A 6,147-nucleotide genomic window follows, 5' to 3' on the forward strand; every position below is an offset into this window, starting at 1 on the left:
AACAAAAAACAAAAACATATCAACTGCAACTCATCTCAAGATATATATATATATATATATATATAGCTATACATGGGTATGTTTTTATATGATACGGTGCTTAGGGACCCAGAGGGTCTAAAACAGTCCTAATTAGTTTATCTCCTAATATTTGTGAGCAAACACTGAGTTGCATGAATAGGGATATTTTATTTAGTATTACCATAACAAAAGATTCTTTTAAAAATGACACTGGACTTCCCTGGTGGCACAGTGGTTAAGAATCCACCTGCTAATACAGGGGACATGGGTTCGATCCCTGGCCGGGAAGATCCCACATGCCATGGAGCAACTAAGCCCATGCACCACAACTACTGAGCCTGTGCTTTACAGTCCATGAGCCACAACTACTGAGCCCGGGTGCCACGACTACTGAAGCCCATGCGCCTAGAGCCCGTGCTCTGCAACAAGAGAAGCCACTGCAATGAGAAGCCCACTCACAGCAACGAAGAGTTGCTAGTCCCTGCTCTCCGCAACTAGAGAGAAAACCCACACGCAGCAATGAAGACCCAACGCAGACAAAAATAAATAACTGAATAATAAATAAAAATAACACTAATATAAATGCTCTAAATCGAGCCTTTTTCACGCTCGTAAATTGAGAAAACTCTATTAGGTGGCAGCTCACTATTAGGTATCAAGGATTCCTATGATTTAGTAACTTGTAGGAATTGATCCTTCAAATGTATTCCTGTATGTGTGTGAGGATGAATAAGGGTGTTTTTTGTACCTATTTTCGCTCTTTTTAATAGCAGAAGAATGAAAAACAGCTTAGTTATCCATCCATAGGAGACTGGTCAGTGTGTTATTGATACAGTTCTGTGATGGCTACAGTATAGCTGAGAAGCAGGTGAGATTGATCTGAGTTGGTATGTCACGATTGCTAATTTCTGGGACAGCAAAGCAAGGTGCAAAGCAATGCATATGTTATGCTCCTACTTTTTCAAAAGAGTATATACCATGTTGTGTTATTTTTAGAGGAACACATATGATTTAATCTGTATAAAAATCATTCTGGGGGACTTCCTGGGTGGTCCAGTGGGTGAGACACTGCGCTCCCAATGCAGGGAGCGTGGGTTCGATCCCTGGTTGGGTAACAAGATCCCACATGCATGCCACAACTAAAGATCCCGCGTGCTGCAGCTAAGGCGCAGCACAGTCAAAATAAATAAATAAATATATATATATATATATACATATTTTTATACAGCAGGCTCTTATTGGTTATCTATTTTATACATATTAGTGTATACATGTCAATCCCAACCTCCCAATTCATCCCACCACCACCACCAACACCACCACCACTTTCCCCCTTTGGTGTCCATACGTTTCTTCTCTACATCTGTGTCTCTATTTCTGCCCTGCAAACTGGTTCATCTGTACCATTTCTCTAGGATCCACATATATGTGTTAATATTTTGTTTTCTCTTTCTGACTTACTTCACTCTGTATGACAGTCTCTAGATGCATCCACGTGTCCACAAATGACCCAATTTCATTCCTTTTTATGGCTGAGTAATATTCAATTGTATATATATACCACATCTTTATCCATTCGTCTATCGATGGGCATTTCGGTTGCTTCCATGTCCTGGCTCTTGTAAATAGTGCTGCAATGAACATTGGGGTGCATGTGTCTTTTTGAATTATGGTTTTCTCTGGGTATATGCCCAGTAGTGGGATTGCTGGGTCATATGGTAATTCTATTTTTAGTTTTTTAAGGAACCTCCATAGTGGCTGTATCAATTTACATTCCCACCAAGAGTGCAAGAGGGTTCCCCTTTCTCCACACCCTCTCCAGCATTCGTTGTTTGTAGATTTTCTGAATGCCCATTCTAACTGGTGTGAGGTGATACCTCATTGTAGTTTTCATTTGCATTTCTCTAATAATTAGTGATGTTGAGCAGCTTTTCATGTGCTTCTTGACCATTTGTATGTCTTCTTTGTAGAAATGTCTATTTAGGTCTTCTGCCCATTTTTGGATTAGGTTGTTTGTTTTTTTAATATTGAGCTGCAAGAGCTGTTTATATATTTTGGAGATTAATCCTTTGTCCATTGATTCATTTGAAAATATTTTCTCCCATTCAGAGGGTTGTCTCTTCATCTTGTTTGTAGTTTCCTTTCATTTCCAAAGCTTTTAAGTTTCAGTAGGTCCATTTGTTTATTTTTGCTTTTATTTCCATTACTCTAGGAGGTGGACCAAAAAAGATCTTGCTGTGATTTATATCAAAGAGTGTTCTTCCTATGTTTTCCTCTAAGAGTTTTATAGTGTCCAATCTTACATTTAGGTCTCTAATCCATTTTCAGTTTATTTTTTTTGTCTGGTGTTAGGGAGTGTTCTAATTTCATTCTTTTACATGTAGCTGTCCAGTTTTCCCAGCACCACTTATTGAAGAGGCTGTCTTTTCTCCATTGTATATCCTTCCTCCTTTGTCATAGATTAGTTGACCATAAGTGCATGGGTTTGTCTCTGGGCTTTCTATCCTGTTCCATTGATCTACATTTCTGTTTTTGTGCCAGTACCATATTGTCTTGATTACTGTAGCTTTGTAGTATAGTCTGAAGTCAGGGAGTCTGATTCCTCCAGCTCTGCTTTTTTCCTTCATGACTGCTTTTGCTATTCAGGGTCTTTTGTGTCTCCATATAAATTTTAAGATTTTTTGTTCTAGTTCTGTAAAAAATGCCACTGGTAATTTGATAAAGATTGCATTGAATCTGTAGATTGCTTTGGGTAATATAGTCATTTTCACAAGATGGATTCTTCCAATCCAAGAACATGGTATATCTCTCCATCTGTTTGTGTCATCTTTGATTTCTTTCAACAGTGTCTTATAGTTTTTTGAAGACAGGTCTTTTACCTCCTGAGGTACGTTTATTCCTAGATATTTTATTCTTTTTGTTGCAATGCTGAATGGGATTGTTTCCTTAAGTTCTCTTTCTGATCTTTCGTTGTTAATGTATAGGAATGCAAGAGATTTCTGTCCATTAATTTTGTATCCTGCAACTTTACCAAATTCATTGATTAACTCTAGTAGTTTTCTGGTGGCATCTTTAGAATTCTCTATTTATAGTATCATGTCATCTGCAAACAGTGACAGTTTTACTTCTTCTTTTCCAATTTGTATTCCTTTTATTTCTTTTTCTACTCCAATTGCCATGGCTAGGACTTCCAATACTATGTTGAATAATAATGGTGAGAGTGGACATCCTTGTCTTGTACCTGATCTTAAAGGAAATGCTTTCAGTTTTTCACCATTGAGAATGATGTTTGCTATGGGTTTGTCATATATGGCCTTTATTATGTTGAGGTAGGTTCTCTCTATGCCCAATTTCTGGAGAGTTTTTATCATAAATGGGTGTTGAATTTTGTCAAAAGCTTTTTCTGTATCTATTGAGATGATCGCATGTTTTTTCTTCTTTAATTTGTTAATATGGTGTATCACATTGATTGATTTGCATATATTGAAGAATCCTTGCATCCCTGGGACAAATCTCACTTCATCATGGTGTATAGTCCTTTTAATGTGTTGTTGGATTCTGTTTGCTAGTATTTTGCTGAGGATTTTTACACCTATATTCATCAGTGATATTGGTCTGTAGTTTTTTGTTTTGTTTTTTTTTTTTTTGTAGTATCTTTGTCTGGTTTTTGTATCAGGGTGATCATGGCCTCATAGAATGAGTTTGGGAGTGTTCCTTCCTCTGTAATTTTTTTGGAAGAGTTTGAGAAGTATGAGCGTTAGCTCTTCTCTAAATGTTTGATAGAATTCACCTGTGAAGCCATCTGGTCCTGGACTTTTGTTTGTTGGAAGGTTTTTAATCACAGTTTCAATTTCATTACTTGTGATTGGTCTGTTCATATTTTCTACTTCTTCCTGTTTCAGTCTTGGAAGGTTATACCTTTCTAAGAATTTGTCCATTTCTTCCACGTTGTCCATTTTATTGGCATAGAGTTGCTTGTAGTAGTTCTTAGGATGCTTTGTATTTCTGCAGTGTTGTAACGTCTCCTTTTTCATTTCTAATTTTATTGATTTGAGTCCTCTCCCTCCTTTTCTTGATGAGTCTGGCTAAATGTTTCTCATTTTTGTTTATCTTCTCAAATAACCAGCTTTTAGTTTTATTGATCTGTGCTATTGTTTTCTTTGTTTCTATTTCATTTATTTCTGCTCTGATTTTATGATTTCTTTCCTTCTACTAACTGGGTTTTGTTCATTCTTCTTTCTCTAGTTCTTTTAGGTGTAAAGTTAGATTGTTTATTTGAGATTTTTCTTGTTTCTTGAGGTAGGCTTGTATTGCTATAAACTTCCCTCTTAGAACTGCTTTTGCTGCATCCTATAGGTTTTGGATCATTGTGTTTCCATTGTAATTTTTCTCTAGGTATTTTTTTATTTCCTCTTTGATTTCTTCAGTGACCTCTTGCTTATTTAGTAACATATTGTTTAGCCTTCATGTTTTTGTGTTTTTTACATTTTTTTCCCTGTAATTGATTTCTAATCTCATAGCGCTGTGGTCAGAAGAGATGCTTGAAATGATTTCAATTTTCTTAAATTTTCTGAGGCTTGATTTGTGACCCAAGATGTGATCTATCCTGGAGAATGTTTCATGTGCACTTGAGAAGAAAGTGTATTCTGCTGTTTTCAGATGGAATGCCTTATAAATATCAATTAAATCTATCTGGTCTATTGTGTCATTTAAAGCTTGTGTTTCCTTATTAATTTTCTGTCTGGATGATCTGTCCATTTGTGTAAGTGAGGTGTTAAATTCCCCCACTATTTTTGTGCTACTGTCAATTTCCTCTTTTATAGCTCTTTGCTGTTGCCTTATGTATTGAGGTGCTCCTATGTTGGGTGCATATATATTTATAATTGTTATATCTTCTTCTTGGATTGATCCCTTGATCATTGTGTAGTGTCCTTCCTTGTCTCTTGCAACATTCTTTATTTTAAACTCTATTTTATTTGATATGAGTATTGCTACTCCAGCTTTCTTTTGATTTCTGTTTGCATGGAATATCTTTTTCCATCCCCTCACTCTCAGTCTGTATGTGTCCTTAGGTCTGAAGTGGGTCTCTTGTAGACAGCATATATATGGGTCCTGTTTTTGTACTCATTCAGCAAGTCTGTGTCTTTTGGTTGAAGCATTTAATCCATTCATGTTTAAGGTAATTATCAATATGTATGTTCCTATTACCATTTTCTTAGCTGTTATGGGTTTGTTTTTGTAGGTCCTTTCCTTCTCTTGTGTTTCCCACTTAGAGAAGTTCATTTAGCATTTGTTGTAGAGCTGGTTTGATGGTGCTGAATTCTCTTAGCTTTTGCTTGTCTGTAAAGCTTTTGATTTCTCCATCAAATCTGAATGAGATCCTTGCTGGGTAGAGTAATCTTGGTTGTAGGTTCTTCCCTTTCAACACTTTAAGTATATCCTGCCACTCCCTTCTCACTTGTAGAGTTTCTGCTGAGAAATCAGCTGTTAATCTTATGGGAGTTCCCTTGTATATTGTTTGTCATTTTTCCCTTGTTGCTTTCAATAATTTTTCTTTGTTTTTAATTTTCTCAGTTTGATTATTATGTGTCTCAGTGTGTTTCTCCTTGGGTTTACCCTATATGGGACTCTCTGCACTTCCTGGACTTGGGTGGCTCTTTCCTTTTCCATGTTAGGGAATTTTTCAACTATAATCTCTTCAAATATTTTCTCGGGTCCTTTCTCTCTCTCTTCTCCTTCTGGGACCCCTATAATGTGAATGTTGTTGCATTTAATGTTGTCCCAGAGGTCTCTTAGGCTGTCTTCGTTTCTTTTCATTTTTTTTTCTTTATTTTGTTCTGCAGCTGTGAATTCCACCATTCTGTCTTCCAGGTCACTTATCCATTCTTCTGCCTCAGTTATTCTGCTATTGATTCCTTCTAGTGTAGTTTTCATTTCAGTTATTGTATTGTTCATCTCTGTTTGTTTGTTCTTTAATTCTTCGTTAAACATTTCTTGCATCTTCTTGATCTTTGCCTCCATTCTTTTTCTGAGGTCCTGGATCATCTTCACTATCATTATTCTGAATTCTTTTTCTGGAAGGTTGCCTATCTCCACTTCATTTAGTTGTTTTTGTGGGGTTTTACC

The sequence above is a fragment of the Monodon monoceros genome, unplaced genomic scaffold, assembly GCF_005190385.1.
Source record: "Monodon monoceros isolate NGI ecotype Baffin Bay Population unplaced genomic scaffold, NGI_Narwhal_1 Super_Scaffold_18, whole genome shotgun sequence".
Lineage (NCBI taxonomy): Eukaryota > Metazoa > Chordata > Mammalia > Artiodactyla > Monodontidae > Monodon > Monodon monoceros.